Here is a 12,819-nt window from a genome sequence, read left to right as displayed (position 1 = left end):
ACGCGTGTCTCGCCACAAGTGTTCTATTTTATGTTTCCTTGTAGCCGCCAATGTGAATCCACGCCAAGTGTACAGTTTGCGCAAAACTTCCCTCCACCATAGTGCATTATTTGCTTTCTCCGCGCATTTTACTAACATGTTTACTAGCGTTTTCACTAACGACTGCGCCCACACATGTGTGGCCGCAGTCGCAACTCGTCCCCAATTCTGAAGCAAGAAAAGCGGAAGCGTAAATGCCGTCGCTTGCCTTGTTTCGGTCATGTGAGCAGAACTAACTAATGGCGATAAAAAAGAATTAGCCACGATTAAAGCTTTAATCATCGGACGGTTAAGCGATCAAATAATCGCCCAGCCCCAGATGAAGGTATAGCATTTTTTATCCTGTAGATGTTCGAAATTTAAGCACTATTGCTGGAAAGTCAGGCCGGGGTGTATACAGTTGTTTCCTAGTCATTTAGTATATGGGACAAAACAGCACTTGGTTTGCTCACCACAGATATGCTCGTCCAACGACTGGCCATTCGCGTTGCCAAACTACTGTTGTGTGGGCTTTGCACGGTGACTTTATATCTGACTCACAGTGATGAGGTACGCGCTTTAAGCGATCCATGACTGATAAATCCGGAAATAATGAGTCATGTGCAACCCCCATCACCACTCGGATTTTTTCCCCTATAGCGTATACCGTACGTTCCCCTTACCTCGATATAAATGCCCTTTGTACAGCGTGGGAACAAGAAAAGACGCCCGAAAAGACGTCCGGGACCTTGCCGGCTCCTCTTGTATGTTGTGAGTGGGCGTGCGCCCCGCTGTCGCGAAACGGGTTGATGGAACACACAATATATCCAGGCGGCTCTCGAACCCATCAACTTCTGGGTCGCGGTGGCCAATATGAGCACCACGCTTTGTTGAGGCAACACCCCTCTCGTTGCAGCGCTTTGGACATATATGCGCTCCAAGTGTGTAGCATTTACAGTTATGCATGTAGCGCGTGCGCGCGCGCGCACGCACACACACACACTACATGGCTACTTGTAGTCATGGATTCACGCATGTGTTCATGGACTACATGCGGAGCTTGCCATATATATGTACAAAAATTGCTCTTTCTGAAGAAGTTACTTTTGTGGTTTTTTTCAATAGATAACTTGTCATAAAAGCATTTTCACGTGTGCTACACTAATTGCGATCAGGACTGGATACGATTGAACAAGAGAGTGTAAAACAGGAAATGAAAGGGGCAGAGCGTTAGACGGAGGCTTCACCCGTGTTCATGGGTAGAAGTATCCTGCTTGCTGCGTGAAAATGTGCGTACTACATAAAGCAAGCGAGTACAAAGCTGCATAAAAATGAACTACAGTTCTTTTTTTTTCTTCTTTTTTTATGCTAACTGAGCTCTGTATAATTGTCTCGAGTTTCATAATCCTACCTTTGTTATGAAAAAATAGATTTGTGAGCCGCATTTCTTCTTAAAGCACCGAAAATCAACCTCTTTCCCAGTGCCGCGAGCAGCGTCCATTAGCGACATTCCTCCCTTGCTTTCTCCTATATTTCGCAGCCGCAAGCCACGTCATGTTTACGTCACCAGCCCCGCCGCGTTTCTCTCTATAGCTTCGCGGAGCGTTTATCGTGGTGGTTTTGCCCGCTCTAAATTTCACAGTAATCTCCTTGTTGTTCGCGTTGCTGCCAGCTATATGTGCGCTGAAGGGGGGGGGGGGGGGGGGGGTGTTGTGTCAAGCAAGGCCTATGTCGTCGTCTCTGCTGGCGAGAAGACTGGTTTGCAATGCGCAAAGTAGGTGAAGGAGTGTATACTGACTTGCTATTTCCGACTTGTAATTTTTTTTAAGGTAAGTGAAGGTAAAAACCTTCCAACCTTAGAAAAAGCACTGGCAAATGCCAGGGCGGTGTCCCGCACTACGGCGTGCCTCATGATCATATCGTGGTTTTGGGGTGTAAAACTCTTGATCTTATTTTTTTTTAAAGCGTCATGACATCAAGATAGAATGGCTCGCTCCATTCTTATCGCTGCAGCTGCCACACGCAAGCGCAGCCTATATTAAGAAAAGCGCGCAGCTCACTCTTGTTAAATTTTTTTTTTATTTCCCTTTTTGAAGCAACACAATCATCCGTACCGTTATTGCTGCATGACGTCACCAAATTTTGATGGGGGCGAAATACAAAACACCCGTGTACTGTACATTAAGTGCACGTTAAAGAACTCCAGGCATGTGGTGCCGGAGTTTCCCGCTACGGCGTGTCTCATAATCATATCATAGTTTTGGCACGCGTAACACCCCAGAATTTAATTCTTTGTCAACCCTTTTTTCTCTCTCTCTGTCTTTTTTTCATTGCTTTTCCCGGCGCCCATACGTCTTCTTTACAATACGCGATTGTTGCGCTGTAAGTCCGGCTCGGTTGTATTTGATGGTTCACGACACGATAAAGGCGAACACCCCACAGAACACGTTACGGTCGTGATTACAGCGTGATTAAGGTGATTAAGATGCTGTGCGAAATAGACTCACCGATGACGAGCAACCAACTCCACTCAATATGCTTCGAAAATATGTGTCATGTCGTTGCGACCTTAGCCGGGATTTAAAAGTGGGTATTGTGAGCTATCCCAAATTTCACTTGCACTTCTATGTCGTGTCCTTTTCACGACCCTTTTATTTATTTATTTATTTATTTATTTATTTATTTATTTATTTATTTATTTATTTATTTATTTATTTATTTATTTATTTATTTATTTATTAAGGTGGAATACATATTAAAATCTTGCAGACACACGGGAATAGCATCCGCATCTGCAGAAATTATCTGTCTTGCTGATTGCAGATGTAACACATACCGAAGACGTCTGAAACGATTGCTGTAGGAGAACCAACAGGCTGATTGGATTGAAACTTTGAAGGAAATTAGAGTGGACACTTTGCAGAAGTTACGAGAGAACTCGGAAATATTTGGTCCTATTGGAAGAGTCACAAGAAATTGTCAATAGTCGCACTAATTGGAAGGCCGCCGCACAGATCACGAACAGACTAAACGATGGAGTCGCATGAAAACAGGAACCTGAATGAAACTTCGCTGGAATGCGGGGAGCATGCACAGCATCCATGGGGAAAATGTGTAGTGTGTGGTGCACATGAAATCAACAGTGTACCTTGGGGCGTGCTAGAACGATTTACAAGGTGAAAATAATGTGAACAGAATCGCGATAAGTAGGGAAATGAAGATTTCGAGCTGAAACTTTGTACACTTTTAGTTGCACTCCTCTACGAGCCGATGCGGGCGTTGAAAATAGCTACGCGAAATCGGAATTGTTGGATTGATCGCGGTTATCAAAGTGGGGTTCACTCTATAGTGGCCACGGCTGAGGAAAGACACGCGAGGAGCGTGCGTCGGAGGGACCAACTACTGTCCAAAAGGTGCGATTCACGTGAGGTGACTTGTTGACTTAACTGTTCAGTGGCTTTCGTAAGTCGCGTATGCTGTAATTGTCCACGCGGATAGTAAAATTTCTGCGCCTTCTGGGTATGTGGGCTGAAATTTGAGACATCGCTCACTTCGTGAGAAGCATGCTATACCAATAAATGAACCGCGGCACTTTTTCTGGAAGGATTGCACAAATACCCTCTCGGCAGCAGCTACGGGTGCAACGGACGGCGCACCTCACGGGCGCGCGTGTGTGCTCGTGCGTAGTAAAGACGTAAGAAGACCCTCACTGCGCCCACTATGCCCGCCGTGTATACGAGCGTACGTAAGCGCACAGGCGGGGGCCGAGCACGCGCGCCCGCTGCTGTCGCCCAGATGGTCGCGTTAGCGGCACGTCAAATAACTGCGGCGCACCTGCCGCTGTTGTGCATGCATTGCCACGGCGCCCAGTAACCTTGTCGAGTGCGTCGCGATAACCGCTGTGTCCGTTCGTTTCATCAGGCCAACCCCGCTTCCTCCGTCTCCTCTCTTCTCGTCTCTCATTCGTACCAGTGCCACACGGGATCTCAACGCTGAGGTAAATTCGCTAGAATGATTCTAGATACGCGATGACGCTATAGTCTACTGCTCTGTGTAAAGACGTAAGGTCATCTCCGTCGAGATTTTCATGGGAAACTCTGTGGCTGATTGTGTGGTTTTTCTCCGATTCATTTTGTAGGTTTATTCAGTGATTATCGGTTATTCGGTTTTCCTTGTATACAGACCGCATTAGTTTCTGCCGACAAGTTCCTTCATGTTGGAAAGATTAGGCTGTTGGCAGAAATATCCAATATCGTCGGTGTAGCCAACTTAACGCACAGGAGCTGCATTACTGTTTTTTTTTTTTTTTTTTTTCTGTTTTCAAACCTGTCTTCGTTCACCGTTTAAGGTGTTATCGTTTTTGTTTGTGAACAGAGCACGTGATTGTAAAATGTTTTTTTTTCTTTTTTTAATTACTATTTACAATGTTCTTTGCCTGGAAAGCTGTTTAGGAGCACATTTATTACTTGGTAACTGGTTGCAATCCTGACGCCGGTAGTTGTGCTTCATTTTTGTGTGTGCACACTGCGCGTAACTTAAAGATGTTGAGTTCTTTAAATTTACGATGGTCTTTACTTGGAAAGCTCTGTTTAGGAGCAATTGTGTAACTTCCTATCACTTTGTAACACTTTTGTATTGCCCACTTGCCATGTCCTCAACTGAGAGCGGTATTATTGGAAATAATTCAATAAAATTAAATAAAATAAAACGTCGCTTCCGCTAAAATTGCCTGCCCGACGAGACACCACATAATGCACACGGCGATCCAACCTGTGCGATCAATGGGAAAACGTGCAGGCGTTCCCTAGCGTTTGAGCAGTTTGGGTTCGAAAGACCAAACTATTTTATTTGGTAATACTATTCAATACCGCACGGCTCAATTTATTGACAACAGCTTCCCTTTTATTCAGCACGGACAAGAGTGCAGTGGTTTCCAAACGGACGTTTCAGCAGCTCGTCGATCGTCCTCCAATGTCCTTTGGGTCCTTTGACTGCTGCACCGGCCATGCTTGGTGGCGCCATCTTTCTGCTAGTGGCGGAAGTCGCATTGCGCTATCACCGCCGGTCTGGAGTACGCGCGCGCGCCGAGAAGCGCTCGGGCGCTCCAGACCAGGCCGTGGCTCTGGCGCGGCGGTGCAGGAGTTTTTCTGATTTTTCAGAGGTAACTTCCCCGTTCCTGTAAAGCCTGTAGTTTCACAATCGTGTAATGGACTCTGCACGTCAGACGTAGACCGGGATGCCAGTAAATCAGAAAATTGCAAGGAACATAAAGAGAGCTTGCGAGAACAACGCTTTCAAATGGTATTATTCCACAAAAGAGCAGTACTCGGTGCATCACCTCCATCCTCAACTGCGGTGTTAAGATGTCCCTTTGGAGTCTCGATCTCAACAGCATTGACCTTGAAGAGTCTTGGCATACGCAAGGTCATATACATATGTAGATTCGGACACCCTCTTATGTCTTGAATTTTTGCCATGAGACATGTTGCCGTCCTGTAAATATTGCTAAGCTTTAGTGTAACCATCGAAGTACGTTGTCTTAGTGTGTAATAAGAGTGTTTACTTGCTCATTTGGGAGACGGAGGAAGAGACTTAACTGCTTTGCAGTTCCAGCCTATCTCGTTTTGATGGTTCGTAGTGCCTTTCGTACATTACCCACTTATACCGTGTGCTTTTTTATTATAATCTTTATCGCTCTTATTTTAGAGCGGTAACCAGATTAACTTTTTCACTAATAAAATTGCAGTGGGTCTTCATGTACGCAACTTCATGGCACGCCAGATATTTAACGATGCTGCGCAGCTGCCATTGTGTATAAGAAACGATATAGATCTCGTTTTTAGGAAAAGTGTCATTAAAAGGTAGCCTCACTGACATGTGGCCAGTATGCAACCTAAGTATCGACGCACCCATGTTCGTGCTTTCATCATTCAGCTACTATTATATATTTTAACTACGAGAACGATATAATTAGTTTTCAGGGGTGCTTGGAAGCCCCAGAATTAGTATAGATACATGCGTAAACGTAATCATTGAAATTTTTGATAACCCTTGCATTTGGAAAAAGAGATTCAAATGCCCTTAAAGCTCCTTAAAAAATAAATGTGCTGCTTGAATTCCTTGAAAATCCTTGAGAACTGGGGTTGGGAGCCACTTTTGCACATTCAAAGTAGCAAACTCCGCATAGGGGCTATGCCATGGACCCTGCCTATCGAGAAACAATCCCACATTATTTTCTTTTGGGAGTGTTGCTAATCGATTGCTATGTGGTGTGTCTACAGCCGCCAATTACAGGCTTGTTTAAATAACCGTTGTCATCGTGGAACTATACACAGCCAGATCAAGCGACCAAGTCGTGCCAACATTTTGTTGTTTTGCTAGTCCGTTCACACAGCACCTATCACGGCTTAATTTTCGTGCCCTAGGCTCTGTAAAGGCAGCCGTTTGTCATTAACACTAGTATTTTTAGCTTAAGTCGAACACTACTAACAGCCATGCCAGAAGACAAGTGGCATCATTGCAATGAGAAAGTCAGCTTAGGAGGAGGAAACGAAGCATGTGTCTAACTCAACAGCTGCTTAGCTACAAAAAATTTCAACTAAGGAGATTTCCCTATTTTTTAGCGTATGTGTACGATTAAAGTTTGCTTCTCCCTCCTTGAATTTTGCCCTTCGGCATCCTTGAAATTCTTGAATTGTCCTTCAGTTTTTGGTCATATATTATATACGAACCCTGCATATGTTCATTGCGGGAAATGCCTGCGTACAGATGTTATGAACTCGTTACATGGCCATCCATTTATGCCTTGCTCAGTGATGATGTAATCCTGCCCACGAGGCTGCGATCAAATAAGAGTTATAAGGTGCATTTTGTATTGAAACGACATTATGCCTCCTGACGAGAACATGGCATTCGATGCTCAGGGGCGATGCTTCGACCATAGGCAAAGTTCATGTGTGTGTTGCACACGTGCGTCTCTCTCTCTCTCTCTCTCTCTCTCTCTCTATTACTTTTTTCGGACATTCTAGGGTTTGTAGCTGAGAGTGCGCGCCTTTTCTGCTTACAATTTTCCCCGGTAGAGGAGTTTTCTATACATGGTGCCGTCGTATCGTTCTTATGTATACTGTACAGTGACGCCCGGCTGTCCAGCTGCTTGGTTTAATGTACAAAGCTAAATCCGCAGTTAACGGAACTTTCGCTTCTCACAAGCCCGCTTGCACGACAGGAAGTGCATCAGAACGCGCTAACTGCCCTATTTTCATCCTATTTTTTCTGCGCTCGGTAACAAATGTGCCGTTTCCGGAAACTTGGACATGCCTAAGCGCGCAGTCCCCTCCCTGGCTGTTTTATTACCGAACGCCGCGCCGCGGTGGTATCGCCTTTCGACGTGTCGTATGGGCTTACGGCACGGGCTGTGCCCCTGGCTACTCAGGCGCCATCTGCCGCCAGTCTTTCAAGTAAACATTCATGGAAAGGCACCGTTTTACTCAAGACACAGGCAAAAAGTGCAACAGCCGTAAATTGATTCTAGTCTTCTCTCTCTCTCTCTCTCTCTCTCTTATTTTTTTTTTTTTTCGTCTAGCTTCCCAAGAGACGCTTGTCGGCTCACTGTGCTCTGTAACATCGGCCGCCGTGTCATCTCAAAGCGCCGCATTTCAAGGTCGTTCAGCCGTGCCCACGTAGCCGTGCCTAAAAGTACCGCAGGTACTAATGATAATTCATTTGCAGCCCTGATGCCGTATAGGCTTTGAGAAAAAATGCCTGTTTTTTTGGCTGAAGAAACTGGAACGCTGTGGTCTCCGAACAGCTTTTCTGAGGGTGCACGCCTTCGTTCTGTGGACGCGATGCTGTCGCCTAAAGCTTTTCGGCACACGGCTCTTGAGCACATCATTTTCGGGGAACGGCTTTCTTGTGCGGGACCTTTCGGTACACTCATTCTGCTCCATGGACATTCGGTATGCCGACATTAAGCTGCCTTAAATTCATGGTATGCCTGCTGGCAACTTCAATATGAAACTTCGGAGTGTTGTCGATTATCTACCTGGGATAAATATGTTCCAAAACATTAGTCGTTTAACGTTACTTAAGCCAAATGAACCATTTGTGTTTTAACATTCTGTATAGCACGACCTTATTTGCGACTGGTTCCCGTGTTTAAATGAGCGCTTCACGTGAAATTATTATTTCAATTCTCAGCCCCAACCTCGAAGAACAGTTAAGGGCTGTCTAACGGGCCCGCGACGCGGCGGAGAGGCTCTCTGTCCCGACATAGGAGCGTTTTTCATCCATCCATCCATCCATCCATCCATCCATCCATCCATCCATCCATCCATCCATCCATCCATCCATCCATCCATCCATCCATCCATCCGTCCGTCCATCCGTCCGTCCGTCCGTCCGTCCGTCCGTCCGTCCGTCCGTCAGCATGAACAGATAACGAGGAAAACCGTAAGCGTGAATTCGTAGCAAAACATACACATAATAAGGTAATCTTGTAGTAAATACCACGCTTTCCACGGCACTGGAGACCATTCACGATGAGCGACTTCCTTGCGGAAGACAGTGTAGTTCTGCTCCTTCTTACATATCGTGCGCGTCCATCGGCACAACCTATGGAGCTCCTGCTTTGCCCAGGGGGCGCTGCGAAAATGGTGCTAAAGAGCGCCCTCTGTCCTGAACTGGGTAGTACCAAGCTCGGTCGTCTGCTTCGGAAAGCACGTTTACAATATGGACCCGCCGCTTTCGGTTGTTTTGTACCACGGCCGGCAGCGAATATCGGGCGCCGAAGATTTTTTTCAGAGGTGGCACGCTGCGTAAAGGCAAGAAATTATGCAACGCCGAATACGTGTACGCCGTTCAAGAAATAAGCGGCGAAGCTTTAGCGCGGTTTCAATCGCAAGTGAAGAAGCGAGTCGCGTATGAAGTTGAACTTCAGGTAAGGTTTGCACGCTGCTAGATTCAGGCGCACAAACGCGAGGAAATGCTTGCTATATATGAATGCACAGCAGCGATAAGCAGACATCATGTGTACGGAACTGCGCTCGAGCGCACGACGATACGCGTCGCGACGGCAGCGGTCTTTCAGCATGCCGCGACGTACGAACTGCTCGAGCGCACGATCGTACGCGCCGCGACGGCAGCGGTCTTTCAGTATGCCGCGATGTACGAACTGCTCGAGCGCACGATCGTATGCGCCGCGACGGCAGCGGTCTTTCAGTATGCTGCGATGTACGAACTGCTCAAGCGCACGATCGTACGCGCCGCGACGGCAGCGGTCTTTCAGCATGCCGCGATGTACGAACTGCTCGAGCGCACGATCGTATGCGCCGCGATGGCAGCGGTCTTTCATACCGCGAAACGGCAGGCCTCCTGCAATCTTTGTCGACTGCATGCCGCTAGACAAGTAGTTATGCCTGCGCTGTAGTAGCGGCCATCTGTCCCTTTAGCAACTGATAAATAACTGATGCAATGCATATGAGCTTGCCGGAACGTATGTACATATACGTGTGAATCGCGCGCTGCAGCGCGAGCTCGTGCGCTGCTCGCTTGATGTAGCTCTTAGTGACAGCGCTCGAACATCGATGTGCTGTAATCAATACTGCCTTGCCGCGCTGCGTTAACTTTTGCGCATTCAAAGGTCAATGTGCTCATCCTTGAGGTCAAGGATGAGCACATTTAACCCTCGAACCTGTGCTGCTCGTAGTGGGGTAGTGAAGTTATCCAGTGCTCCCGACGCTCCGCTGCGTGAGGCCTTGAAGGAAAACGGTAGAATCTGATGTTGGGATTCAGAACTTCTTGCTCGTGGCCGCCCACGACGCAGCAGTAACGACGGTGACGCTTTTTCGAGGCTGAGCTAGGTCTCTCGGTCGGATCGGCGTCGCCAATTCCTTCTGCTTCCAGCATTACGTCCCACGGCATACGGAGCGTCCGTTTTCGTAAAACTAGGCTACGGCCAGCTTGCAGAGTGGTCTGTGACAAGCGACGAGCCTTTTCGCACTCACAACAGGGCAGAAAAAAAATGCGAATCAACGCAAAACTCGGGCAAGAAACGTGCTTCGCCACAGCCAGGGCTCAATACTTCCCAAGCTGGTACTACCCAGATAACTTTTCTCGCCGCCACCAGGCGCCGCTACTATACCTCAAGCTCCAGCGCAAGAGGCCCATTAGTCCACTGTACTACGGCGATTCATCTGGTTTAAAAAATTGATCGAGCCTTAGTGTTAAGCACAAGTGCACTTAGAAATAAGCGTCTAGCCTTGTTTTCATCTAATGCGCGTGACGTCGAGCACTTTTTCTTTTAAAGCTATTTGGACGAATGTATGAGAGGGCCTATGCATGCCTTCACATTGGTTGTTTATGTAATCGCTGTAACCACCTAATGCCGTGCAAAAACTTAGTGCAGTTAGTTGTCGGGCGCACATGGCGTCTTGAATGCGAAATGGCTCCCAGAAAGCGGATTTACCCGCGGCACTGGCTCAGTGGCTATGGCGTTCACGAAGTCGCGGGTTCGAATGCCAGCCGCGGTGGCCGCATTCCGATGGGGCCTGAATGGAAAAACGCGCGTGTACTTTTCTTCATGTGCATGTTAAAGAACGCCAGCTGGTCAATATTAATCCGGAGCCCTACGGTACGCGGCGTGCCTCATAGCCCCAGTGTTGCTTTGGGACGTTAAGCCCCATAATTTTGAGTTTATCAAGTGTGGATTGATTTCCGAGTGAGAGTTACCAGAGTTGTAATTCCACAGTACCGTCTCTTGTCTCTTGTGAAATAGGATGCTCCAACACAATTATACAACCGTTGAGACTAACGGCTGACCATAACTGAGCACTGTGGTATGCCTTCCTATGCTCTTGAGAGAGCAACAAACCGTTATAATTTTATTAATGTGACAAAAAAGAAAGAGGTAGAATGAATATATCGATGACAGTGTGTAGAAAAAAATAGCAGTTTCGCCCGAAAGGCGAAGCATCGATTGCGATAGCAAATTAGTGGACAGCTATACGAAGTAAGGATAGTAGTTTTATCGGCCGTATAAACTTGTAAACATAGGCATACTAACTCAGTGAAGAAGCATGGTGTGATGCGCGCACAAACAAACATGAACACATCTCACTCGATGACCGCGGAAACTCGCTGTTAAAACGCTGGGGTGAGGAAGCGTGGGGCGAGCGAATTCACCTTCGTGCTGCGTCTTGCATCAATGTGAACCAAGCCGCGAAAATACAGCGCCTGGCGGACTGTGTCCCCTACGCAGATGGCTATCAAGATACAGCGGCCCGCGTGGCCGCCGGGGCCGCGAGGCTCCGCAAGGCTAAAGTATTCCTAGAATTTTTAGAACACTTTTAGAGCCTTGCTAAAGTGTTTAGAACACTTTAGCACACTTTAGCAAGGCTCCGGGGGGGGGGGGGGGGGGGGGAGCCCCGTTCTACCCCGGGCGGGCACGGCGGGCGCGGGCCGCAGTATCTTGAAAGCCATCTGCGTCCCACGCGCTGTGTTATCGCGGCCGCCCGGAGTATAACGTCCCCCCCCCCCCCCCCCCCCCCCCCCCGGAATGTTGCGCGGGACGGCAGACGGCGCACTTCCTTCCCGCTTCCCTCCCTTGCGTGCGCGAGATTGAGCCGCGATCGCCGGCGCACCCTCGCACGCTTTCACTCGCACATATAGTATACGACGCGCGGCGTCGATTTTATCGCCGTTGGACTTGATACGCAACCTCACGGCGACGGCGACGGCAGAAATGCGCCTGTAGTCTCCATATAATTGCTATCGCAATAAAAGCAGGAACTGCGCAGACGCTTTAACTTCTTTGTTCCGAACTCTTTATCGGACTCGCTGAATAGCGCTTCCCGCTCGATCCTTTTTATGTTTTTTTCTTTATTGCATCCCTTGTCATTTGACAGATGAGTTGAGTTTTTCTTGTTCTGAGCTGGCTTCCTATCTCTGTGTGTGCAGGTTTCGATCCCGTTATGTCTGTGGATCCCGGGGGCAAGCCGCACCTCGATATTGACGTATGGCTCCAGAACCTGGACTTGCCGCAATACTCGCTACTATTCTGCAAGTACACCGGCGTTGAGGCAAGTCTGACCCCTTTTTTTTTTTTTTTTTTTTTTCTTCTTTTTCCATGTGACTCTCTGAAGCGCATTATTTCCCCTTCGAACGTGCATTCGTCAGCAGACGAAGAAAAGGAGGACCGCGGACAGGGTGCTTTAATTGAAATTCATCGAAGCACTAGCTCGCGCTCACTTGAAACACGTGAATGCCGGCAGTTGCTATTACCGGAGCATTTAAAGAGGACTAGTCTCGACAGATCCATGACAGTAATAAAGTTATGCTGGGAAAGGTAAACATGATGAAATACGTCGCTAGAATTAACGAGTTCTCTAGTCGTAGACTTCTTTCTTTCTTTTTTCTTTCGCAAATTTGGCGTAGGGGCAGTTTGTGTCCAGCGTACGGAAAAAGCGAAATTCTTTTTTAAATGGTACCATGCCGTCAAACGAACAACCCTTCACGTATACCACTGAGGTTTACCGGATATATTAGGTCGCTGCCCTCTTTAATTTTCTTCTTTTTTGCTGCTGCTTTATTTTTTACCTCCCCGCCCCCTCCCCCTCCCACCCTTGCTGTGGACGGGTTGCCGGTTGCAATAACATTCAGTTCGTTCAATGAAAAACCCGTTGTCCGGAGCAAATAAGCCGCGTCCTTAGCGGTGCATTGGTAGAGACGATTTCAGAAACCTAAACTTCTCGTTTTGCACTAAGAGATTAGAAATTTAAGAGACTACGTGTGGGAAGACAGTCGTGG

At 47.5% G+C, this 12,819-nt stretch overlaps 1 long non-coding RNA gene across 1 annotated transcript in view; it reads left to right on the top strand.

Moving 5' to 3' along the window:
• LOC125940832 (uncharacterized) overlaps positions 1-12,093 on the top strand; it is an 88,056-nt gene extending 75,963 nt beyond the window's left edge. Inside the window, exon 2 of the long non-coding RNA XR_007464037.1 lies at positions 11,971-12,093. This is a non-coding gene — a long non-coding RNA (uncharacterized LOC125940832). The remainder of the gene's footprint in view (positions 1-11,970) is intronic.
• The last annotated feature ends 726 nt before the right edge of the window (positions 12,094-12,819 follow it).

Source organism: Dermacentor silvarum, chromosome 1 (assembly GCF_013339745.2).
Source record: "Dermacentor silvarum isolate Dsil-2018 chromosome 1, BIME_Dsil_1.4, whole genome shotgun sequence".
Classification (NCBI taxonomy): domain Eukaryota; kingdom Metazoa; phylum Arthropoda; class Arachnida; order Ixodida; family Ixodidae; genus Dermacentor; species Dermacentor silvarum.
The sequence above is the reverse complement of the archived record's forward strand: the minus strand, read 5'-3'. Positions and strand labels throughout refer to the sequence as shown.